The sequence below is a fragment of the Protopterus annectens genome, chromosome 1.part1, assembly GCF_019279795.1.
Source record: "Protopterus annectens isolate FY-2018-M chromosome 1.part1, PAN1.0, whole genome shotgun sequence".
Taxonomy (NCBI): Eukaryota; Metazoa; Chordata; order Ceratodontiformes; family Protopteridae; genus Protopterus; species Protopterus annectens.
Window position 1 is genome coordinate 962,786,098 of NC_056726.1, and position 11,928 is coordinate 962,798,025.

Here is an 11,928-nt window from a genome sequence, read left to right on the forward strand (position 1 = left end):
GTCTATGCACATCCAAAGTATGCAGTACCCTCTCACTGTCAGACTGTGAAGAAAGGAAAAGAGTGAGCAAATTAATAGACTGATTAAGTGACAGCACATTAACCACCTTAGGCATAAAAGAAGGATTAGTACATAAGGACACCCTGTCCTGATGAAATATCAAAAATGGGGGACAAGCCATAAGAGCTTGCAATTCAAACACCTGTCTGGCAAAAGTAAGAGCTAACAAAAGAACAGTATTCTAAGAACAATGTTGCAAGGAACCTGAAGCAGGAAGCTCAAAGGAGACTGAGTCAACTTCTCCAAAACAAAATGAAGATTCCAGGGAGGACAAAAAGGCTTCCTTGGAGGTCTAATATTAAGGATGCCTTTAAGAAGTTGTTTAGTCTCAAATCTGGAAGCTAAAGGAGGAGATAAAGGCAGACAAGCTGAAATAGCTGATAAGTGGGCCTTAACAGAAGAATAGGCTAAACCAGCATTGAGCACCTCACACAAAGAAGAGAGAACCAAAGGAACATCCACAGTAAGTGGGTTCAGGTTACGAGACAGACCCCAAATAAAAATCATCTTTCATTTGGATAAGTAGGATTTCCTAGTGGTAGTTTTCCTGGCCTTGTGCAGGACTTGCAACACGTCCTCAGAAAAAAAGCTGTCTTTGAGGAATCAAAACCCTGCCACCCACAGTAGATCCACCCTGTGAGGTAACTTGTGATGACTGCCCTTGGCTAGATGAAGAAGTACAGGGAACCAGTCCTGTTGTGACCAAAAGGGAGGAAGGGGAGGGAATGCATAAAGAAACATCCCCTTCCAAGAAAATGAGAGGGTGTCCACCTTCCACACCAGAGGACCTAAGACTCTGACACAAAACAGAGGAAGTTGTCTATTCAGAGAGGAGACAAAAAGATCTACTTGAGGAGTATCCCACTGGTGGACAATGTCCCGAAACACAACCCTGCGAAGCATCCATTTGTGGTATTGAGTTAAGGACCTGCTCAGTGTGTCTGCTACAATGTTCTACTCTGAAGGGATATAAACTACCTGAAGAATCACTTGATACCTAATGACAAGATCCCATGCCAGAAGTGCCAACCAGCAAAAAAGGTAAGATTGTGTTCCTCCCTGTTTGTTGATATATTACATCACTGTGATATTGTCCATGAATACCTTGAGAGGCCCTGGAGAGAAAAGAGGACGAAAGGCCAGAAGAGCCAGCATAAGAGCTCTTATCTCTTTTAGATTGATGTGCTCCTTCTGACAAGGCGACCACATCCCCTGCACCTTCAGGGAGCCAAATGTTGCTCCCATCTCACATCCAAAGTGTCTGTGAACAGTTCCTGAGAGGGAAGAGGGGAATGAAAAGGGAGCTCTGGATTCAGAGACAACTGCTGAATCCACCAGTGAAGTTCCTTCTTGAGACAAGGAGGAAGAGGAACTACAATGTCTAGAGAATGTGCATATTGAAGCCATACTGATTTCAGAAACCACCAGAGCTTCCTCATGTGGAGTTTGGTCAGAGGGAGCATTGGAATGGTGGAAGCCATGAAACCCAGAGCTCTTGGAAACTCCCTATTTATAATGGAGGCCTGGTGAAGAAGAGTTTGAAAGTAAGAAATGAGAGTTAAGGCCTTCGGAGGAGGCAGGGAGGCTATCATTGTCACCGACTGCATCCTGCAACCCTGAAAGACATGATCCTGAGAAAGAGTCAGAGAAGACTTTTTGGAAGTTTGTTGTGAACCCCAGGCTCTGAAGGAGGGAAATGGTAAAATGAACATTTTTTAAAAAGATCTCTGGAGAGGATGCCTGAATCAGCAGGTCATCCAAGAAAGGAAATATTTGGATCCCTTGAAACCTGCAAAAAAACAATCACAGAAGCGAGGCATTTGGTGAACAGCCTTGGGACAGTAGAAAGGCAAAAGGCAAACCAGAGAACTGAAAATGCCAGGAAGCAACAGAGAAATGCAAAAATGTCCAGAAAAGAGGATGGATCGGAATATGGAGATAAGTATCCTTCAGATCCAGAGACACCATAAAGGCCTGAGGAAGCAAGACAGGAAACATAGTCTGAAGGGATGATATCTGAAAGGAAGGCACCTTCAGAAAAGTGTTTAGATGAGAGAGGTTTAGAATCAGTCTCCAAGTGCTCCCCTTTCTGGGCACTAGAAATATTCTTGAGTAAAACCCTGTCCCCCTTTGGGACACCGACAGCTCTTGAGTAGTACCCCGAGACAAGAGATCTCAAAGAATGTCTGGGAAAAAAGAAAGTTGTTCCTGAGGAGGCTGAAGAATGTCCATAAGAAGGAGGATGGGATTGCCAAACCAGGAAGTACCCTGATGAATGACTTGACAGAACCCAAGAATCCCAAGTAATCTGAAGCCAAACAGGAAGAGAAAGAGAAAGGTGAAGAAAAAGAGAAATGTGGCTGGGAAGAGATGGATAGTAGTACAGCACTTGATTTGTCAGGAAAGGAAGGCTTCTGAATCCCCTGAAGTCTGAGTGGCCTTAGCAGGAGGAGTCCATTTGCCACCCTTTTTATCTTTAGCAGAAAGGTGAGATTGCCTACGAACAAAGCCTGGCTTAGAAGGGTAGCGTCTCTGAAATTTAGACACAGGAGAAACAAACATGCTTAAGCTCCTATAAGGCCTTTCTCTTATCCTGAAGAGACTTAAACCCACAGCTGCTTCCTCAAACAAGTTTATTATCCAAAGATGCATCCATCAACTTGGCCTTAATATCATCAGGTAAAAGTTGAAGCCTAAGCCAAGAATATCTTCTCATTACTGGACCAAAAGCAGCAGCCCTAGAAGAGGCATTCACTGCATCATAACTACATTTGATAGAGTGATGAACCACTTCAGAGGAAGTCCCTAGCAAGGAAAGAGCAGAACTTTTACCCTCAGAGTCTGGAAGATCAGCGGAAGAAGTGCCAACATATACCTAGATATATGGGTCTGATAATTAATAGATCTAAAAGCTAGGGTAGCAGAAGTGTAAAAAGTCTTACCCAGCCTTTTCATGGTTCTGATGTCCTTGTTAGAAGGCAGTAACTTGGGCGAAGGAAGCAACTGAGATGGCTTATCAGAGGCTACATACACCACAGACAGGTCAGCAGCACAACATTTGTAGAAAAAGTTAGAATCCTCAGACACCCTATAAAACCTATCAGGCTTCTTGGGAACAGGGGGAAGAGAATCAGTAGCTTTAAAGGCACTGAAAAAGCATTAAGCAATGCAGCCAAAAGAGGAAGAGTAGCTGCAGGTTTAGGAGATTCTGCAGTAACTCATAGTAACTCTTATGGATATCAGAGACCTGAGTACAATCTCATTTAACAATTCCATCATCCTAGAAAGTGTGTCCCCAAAGGAAATTTCCTCAAAAGGAGTATCAAGAGTACTAGATACCTCTCATAGTCCAAAGGAGGAGTTTGAGCAGAATAAGCCAAGGGTTCTTCATCAGAATCCAGATCTTCCTCAGAAGAACCCTGTTCCCTAGGCCTTTTCAGAGGAGTAGAGGACCAAGGAGAAGTAGGAAGAGAAACCCCCTGTGGAGGCATTAATGACAGTAAAGCATTAAATAACTCTTGAGTAAAGGTCTGTCACTCACTATGTGGATCCCTAGGAGCAGAAGAAATAAGTTTATTTTTTTTGTTTCTTTTTTAAGGGAATGTCCGCCGTACAAAACTGACAAGACTCTGATCCAGAACGACATTCAATAGCCATAGTAGGAACCTCTTCCCTAACTAGAATCTGTGGAACCCCCTAGGCCCCTCAGAAACATTCAACAGTGGTTCCTCCTGAACATCCAAAATGGACACCTGCAAAGTCTCATCAGACATGCTGCCAACTGGATCTTCGCTGGCCTCCAACCTGGTGATGGCAGAGAAGTCCAACAACACAGCCAGGTGAGCCTCTGGGTTCATAACAATCTTGAGAGAAACACCCGGCAGAGGCTGGATAATGGAAGAATCCAGTCTTACCTGTTTCAACCTTCCTCTTCCCTAATGGCTTACCCAAGGGGCAGGAAGTTACTTCCATTGTATCTTTAGTTAGGAACCCAAGATGCTGGTTCTGAAGATACAAGGAAAGGGAAGAAAGCCTACTATGAAGAGTTTTCAATATTAATACCTGACAAATCACACAAGATGTATGGTCGTGAGAAGATCCTAGGCAAACTGATTCTGAAACTGATTCTAAAGACAACCACAAAGCATTCTATAGCTATGTCAAGAATCTCAATGGCAACACTCAGACCTGCACTGAGTTACAGCGCAATGGCACTAAATATACAGACCCAACTGATATTGCCAACGTCCTGGCAGATAGGTTCAGTGCTAACTTTACCCTACTCTCACCTCCTAAAGAGCCCATCTCTATACTGGAAGAATGCAAAGTTCCTGTAATTATGGCTGCACAGGTAAAAACCACACTGTCCAAAGCCAATAACACAGCATCCATCGAACCAAACAACATCCCAGGCTGCATTCTACATGAACTACAAAACCCCACCTAAGTACCATGTTCAGTCATAGCCTCACCTCAGGCTTTGTGCCTGCTGAATGGCGCACAGCGATGGTTATCCCACTCCACAAGGGGGAGCCACCACAGACTCCAGGAACTACCGCCCCATTAGCCTGACGAGCCTGGTCTGCAAGGCCATGGAACGTATCATCATGGAACTTATAAACAAAGACATTGGTAATCTCCAAACTCTGGACCCCACCCAGTTCAGGTTTGTAAAAGGCAGATCATGTCTCCTAAACCTGATAGACTTCTTTAAAGCAGTCACCAAAGCCATAGACAAGGGTAAGGTGGTTCACACAGCCTTTCTAGATCTTGCCAAGGCTTTCGACACCATCCCCCACTCTGGAATTATAGATAAACTCACTAAACTAGGTATAAATCCCTATGTCACAAGATGGGTTGCCAACTGGCTCACTGACAGAACCCACACTGTGAAAGTAGCAGACTCCAAATCCGATTTCAGACCAGTGACAAGTGGAGTACCACAGGGTTCAGTCCTGGGTCCTCTCCTGTTTGGTATCTACTTATCTGAAGTACAGGCTAACACAGAAGGTCTTTGGCTAATGAAGTTCGCAGATGACTGCAAACTAGGAGCCATAATCAAAACTCCTAACGATGTGGACATCCTACAAAAGGGCCTCACTGAGACAGATGTCTGGTGTCAAAGCCATGGCCTCAAGCTCAATGCCAAAAAGTGCATTGTCATCCCCTTTGGTAAAAACTCTGTACCCATGAACTACAACATAGGTGGTAGTATACTTAACACTGAAAGTGTGATAAGAGACCTTGGGACACAGGTGGACAGTAGTCTCTCCTTTGATAATAACATTGCCACAGTAGTCAGGAAATCCTTCTATGTGGCACACCTCATCACAAAAGGTTTTTCATCCAGAAAAAAAGAGGTCATTGTTCCCCTCTACTCATCACTCATTAGACCCATTATAGAGTACAACGTCCCTTTTGGTATGTACCTCACAAGACATCTACAGCAACTGGAAAGGCCGCAGAAATACCTCACAAAGAGGATTACCAGCCTCAAACAGATGCCCTACGCAGACCGTCTCAAAAAACTCCAGCTTTACTCCGTCGCATATCACCTACTCAGAGGTGATCTCTGCCTAACATACAAAGCTACATCAAACCCAGAGCTGTTGGACATACTCCCCTTAATAGAATACCAATCCCTCCGAGCTACATGCTCTAGGGGCCTAAACCTTGTCACCACAATAAACAGAACATGCTGGAGGGATAGATTCCTGTCCCAGAGACTTCCCATACTCTGGAATAAACTACCTATCTATATGAAACAAAACTCCTCATTAGCACTCTTCAAGAAAAATCTTGATAATTGGATGGGAAATAGGAAATTCACCCCGGGATCACCTCTGTGGCTCTGCTTGACAGTGGCACAGGAAAATAATTTTCTTGGGTGGCAAAAGCCAGGGTACCTTTTTGGCTGGGCTTGTATAGACCTCAGGGCCGATAGCCTAGTACCTGCCTATGAACCAATGAACAAGACACTTATCGTGGTGGTCTTTATGGTGAATCTGTCTCCTGCACTTGCATTTACCCTTCCTAGATTAGCCTCTAACAGCACAAAAAAAACAAGGAAAAAAAAACCCCAACAGGTTACCTATCTGCAAGCACTCACTTTAGCAAACAGACATAGGCTTACACTGAAGAACAAAAATGCATTCAAAACTGGCAGAAGATGGACAGAAGGAAACAGACTGATGGTTAGAAGAAGCATTCGGACTGGTGACAAAGAAGTTCTGAGGATGGTACGCCTAAATATCACCTTTATGTGGCTCCACGAGGAGCATTTGGGTAACACTTGGCCATTTGGCATACCTTGAAGCAACAGTAGGCTTTGGTAGACTGGCCAAACATCAGGCTTCCATGGCAAGGAATCTCATATGTTAAGAATACTGCAGCAGTAAATGTAAGGACATCCTTATATTCTCCGTCTACCCTTCTTGAAAAAAAAAGGGCACCTGTCCCAAAAAATACTCCTGTACTCCTAAACTTTCCTTCACCATGACCGTCTATATTATCTTCTGCTTACTGTTCCCTTTTATGACTTTCTTATACTTACATTTCCTTTCCATTTATATAAACAAAAATGGTAGGGACCTTGATGTCAGATTATGTGAAAGTTCAGTGATTGTGTTATTTAACAATTTTTGAGACATCAATTTTAATTACCCAAGTGTATATGTTCATGTAGCTTGATGATATTCATATACTGGCCACTTAATGAACATTTTTTCAATAAAAATAAAAATGAATTACAAGTCTATGGTTGCATCTTCCATTCATGGCCAGAAGAGGACATTATGAGCAAGGCTTTTTTATTCACTTCGGCAAAAAGCCAAAGATGAAAGCAAAACAGAAACTAATCCTGACAGCTTGCACGAGTTGCAGTTTTTGCCTCAGGAGGTTATATGCAGAATCTACAGTTGTTTCCATGTGTGATTTCTGTGTTTCTGTAATAGTTCTGCAGCCAGTTTCCCAGACTCAGGAGTGTCTGAATTTCCCCCAAGGCTTTTCTGACTTAAAACAATCAGAAGACTGTAAATCATTTTGAGGGCCAAAATGGTTCACAACAAATGTTTTGTGGCAGACACCATCAGATTGTTTACTTATTATAGAGTTTTGTCATTTGTTTTCCTTGTGGATTGGCTAGCAACAGTAGATGTGATGGATTTCATTCCATATAGCATTGTTCCTGTTTACAGAAATTCCCTATGCATTCCTATGCCTTTAGGTGATCTCTAAGTCTGCTGGAAATGAATTAGGCAATTCTGAATAAGGTCATTTGCAGCTAACCTAAAAACTTTTATTGTATATACTGTATTTCTATCAATGGACAGCACAGTGGTGCAGCAGTAGCATTGTCGCCTCACAGCAAGAGGTTCTCCGGTTCGATTCTCAGCTGGAGAACCTTCTGTGCAGAATCTGCATGTCCTCCTTGCATTTGTGTGGGTTTCCTCCCATGTTTCAAAGACATATGTCTGGCGTGTTTCTCCCCGGGCCTCTGCTGAAAATTGGCTTTGTTCCAAGTCAGACTTTCCTAGTAAACAAATGTTAAATAAAAGTTGATAACAGGCTAGGGATTGTATACTTTAAATTGTTCTTCCCTGCCTCGCAAGTGGCATAAAGTGGATCAAGCCAAATACCAAAAACATGTTGCATCTAGAAGCAGGAAGTTGTCTTTTCTAGACTGCCCAGCTGAAGCAGTGAATGATGTATCTTTACAATTAATTAAGTAGTGGTGCTTTGTTGGCTCTGTGGGATACAGGAATGGAGCCATTACTATGATCCAGATGACCAGCGACCAGCTAACAGCTCAGACTCTGGAGGAGCAGGGAGGGGGTGGGAAAGAACAGCTTTACTTGCTCACCCACTCTAGGAGGAAGAAGATTTTTGTCCACAATGAAGACACATTTCTGGTAATGGGGATGTGCTGTACCCATGGGACAGATCCTAAGTACAGCATCTCTGGGGGGCTGGAACTGATATTACGTGCAGTGATGTGTGTGATGTCTCTAGCTCTCCCTAGTTAGGGCATACAAAGAATCCTCCATAGCATGACATATGATGCTGTAGGCTTCTTTGCTTCCACTTCTCCTGTCCCATCCACAATTGGTGCAGTCCTAAACCTGAAGGATATTACAGGGGACACTAAGGAAAAAAATGGTGCAGTCTGTCAAGTGATGTTCAGCTGGGCTATGCAGATGGAAGAAAAAATGTAGTTGTGCTCCTTTTGGGTCATTATGGTGAAGATGTGGTTATCTTAAGTAGATAAATGGTTCATTAATGCACACTTCAGGATATATTACTAGGGAAGATGTTATTTCATGGAGTAGGCAGGAACAGAACTTTTTCTCCCCTGTGCTATTGCAGAACCCTAGAATGAGAGGAAATGACAGAGGAGGTTTTCTTCTGAAATAGCTGGGCCATTCTGTAAATACTTCTCTTGTAATCTCAGAGTGGTATACTGGGTCAAGCTGAATCTGTGTGCCTGTGATCCTAACAACGCCTTCCAGATAAGGTAGCTATATTTACTGTGTCCTTGCATTTGCCAAAAGTAAACAGAATTTATCTGTATCTATTACTCCTTTCACAAAGGAGAATTACACAAACTCCAACTAGTTTTGGTAACTCTCAAACTGTTGGCAGAGTTCATTATTAGAGATTTTCTTATTAGAGATACTATTGAATGGAAACAATTTCCATGGTAATTGATCAATAGAAAGGTAATCTTTCCTTTGATACTGTGTCTAAAGTGCTGGTTTACTTACTTGGTTTATCTAGTACTGGAGATATCTTAGTTGCAAAACTGAAATTCTGCTTGTCTGCAACTTTTGCTAATCTAGCTGCTCTGGCTAAAGCTGAGATGTTTCTTCTGCTAATTTCATGACTTTATTTTCAAGCCATGCTTTATCAGAGACCTTCCAGGAGAGATCCTTCCTTGCCTATAACCAGAATGTTTGCACTGCTGGAGTTTTGTCTGAGACCTGTACAGCTCTTCCTGTCCACTACATACTTTGGCCTCCCTTACCTTTTCTGCTTTCCACTTAAATGACTGTGGCAGCTAGCCTAACCTGACTGATACCAGGAGGAGATGGCAAAAACCTGAAACCTCATTGGGGAAAAATCAGGAAATTCCTTCTTGACCCCTACTGCAGTCGTGCACATAGCTCACTGGGTACCTTATCTACCCTTTGGCTGAGCCTATTCTGGCTTCCATTTTCCACCACTTTTACAAGGAGGTGGATTGGTTCATAGGATCATAGTTTAGTACTAAGCTAACTGCCCTTGCAAGCCATTTTAAGCCTAGTCAATTATCCCTTGTGAGACTCAAACACTGCACCTTGAGTTTGTAAGGCAAACACCTTAGCCATTAAGACACCCTGGTGTCGAAAGCTGCTGTGGTAGGAATTAAAAAGACTGAGTTGCTTTGTTTCTGGCCTATTCAATACATCTCCAGCTAGCTTGCTCCTCCCTAACCCTTCTGACCTATTTGACTCTACCTGACCAGATGGATTAAATGGCCACAGCCATGTGTTTATTGGCAAATTACTGTCAATTATCCCTAACTGACTGTGGTCAATTATTTGGAAATGTGAGCAAGGTAGGAATTTCAGGGAAGCTATTTCTTTACTTCTTAGCTGTACCTTAAAAAGTACAGAGCAATAGACAACACTGTCGATATCTGGCCCTTCTAATACATCTTTCCCACAACATAACAGTTTCATTTAATTCCTCTGGGCCACCTTACAATCTGCCAAGGAACCATTGCTGGGTGGGGTAGTGCCCTGGCAACAACCCCTTGGGGCTGTGTGGTGCGTGGAAAGCCCAACTAAAGAGTCCTGAGAGCTGCCCCCCCATGTACCTTGGCCGTCTTACCTTTCCTGCCTTCTGCATCAGAAGGGGAGGGATTACTCCTCCCTTCCGCCAAGCACATCTTTTACCACTGTAAATGCAGACCCATTCTTAATAACCCTACCTGTAACTCTACATAAAAGACTACATACCTTCCTCTCACAAATTAACCCCATTCTTGTCATATCTGTCTGACCATCTGACCCAAATACCAGGGTGAGATTTGTACATCCCAAGCAAATTCCTTAACAACTTATCCAAAGTATTATTTAAGCTATGTATGGACCTAGCCCCCTCCACTTCATTTTCTGAACCACTTCTGATCAACAAATAGCCTGTGTCCAGTACTCATAAGGTCCTTGACCTAGCACTCTTGTGTGGGGTCATTTACTGCACTGTTATAACTTGATATTACTTGTGAACCTCTGCTATCTCTGTAAAAAAACAAAACAAAAAAAAAAATCTTGCTTTTTTCCCACTTTTCTGAGAGTTAAAAAAGTTCAGTTACAGGCTTGCTGTTCCTGAACTGTTTGAAAGTTTCTGTGAGGCCATTTTTGCTTGGGCTGAAGGAGGGTCTCTCTGTTGATCAGTGGCAGTGACTAACATTGAGCAGCTTCCCTGCCCCCCGTAGAGGTGGTTACTGACTTGAAACTGTAGTTTTATTTTCCCTTTTGGGTCTATTCCTGCTTCTTTCCAGCCCCTGCTATCAAGCACACTTTAACGTGCTTTAGCGTGATTTAGCGCAGAGTTGCCACTAGAGCAGCATCGGGCAGCGCCGATTAAACAAGGTTAAACTCTTTCTGGCTCCAGAAAGTCTGTTCTTCAATTTTTTCCTTAGAACTGCTCTGTTAGGAACCTAAACAGTTTACACCTACACTAAAAAGTGCAGCACTTGTTCCAAATAGCTTTTTCTTCTCAAAAAGCTCAGCACTTGTCTTATAAGCATATCCCTTATCTTATAAGCATTCTCTTTGCAGGTCAAGCACTCCTATATTATACAAATCTCTCACTAGCAAAACCCCCAGGAGTGCCCACTTCCCTGCTAAGCCCACTACTTTTCTGTCTCATACCAACTCATAATTCTTTCTAGCATGTCGAAGGGTCAGATGCTGGCGTCCTCTCCTGCCCATTTGGTGAATCTGGGAATTCTGAGACAATGTTACAATTGCCTCATGTACACGGACAACCCTCTCCTCCTCCCACGTAACACTAACACTTGTGAGAGATGCAGCTATTTAGCCAGACTGGAGGCTGAGCTCTCTCAACTCAGGACTGGCAAGACCAGGCAGGAGGAGAAGGCAACTACACACACCACAATACCAGTCTCACATAACTCAACCACACCACTGAATCAAACACATAAACACACTAAGACATACTCGGAGGCTCTGAGTAAAAATTTACCTAAACAGCAGAGGCCTCCAAAGCAGACACCCAAGCAACTGCAAACTCAATACACCACACAAACAACACATAAACAACAAAATCAGTGTGCAAAGCAGTCACTGCCCTTAAGGCCAAATACAACACCAAACATACTTGTCATAGGTGACTCCATAGTCAGACACACTGACGTCCCGCTCACCAGACTGAGTAAGGAGAAGGTCACAGTAAGCTGCCTGTCGGGTGCTAGAATCCGCCACATAACACAAGCACTCAGGTCTCTCAACAGCAGGTACAAGTACAACTCAGTCATTGTCCACGCTGGTGTCAACGACCTGAGACGTACCTCCTTGGACTACATGAAAAGAGACATTGAGGAGCTCTCTGATTATGTAGCCCAGGCAGGTATGACCCTGACCTTGAGCAGTATCCTACCTTCACCTAGAATGATGCCACAATACAGTGATAAGATGATCAGCTTTAATAATTGGCTTAAATTCTGGTGTCATTCAAAGGGGATCCAATGTCTGTCTGCCTGGGATGACATGCTGGACAAGCCATGCTGCTTCAAGGGACGGCTTGCACCTGTCACCCCTAGGCTTCCGGATATTGGCAAAGGCTCTTGCCACCCCATAGTGC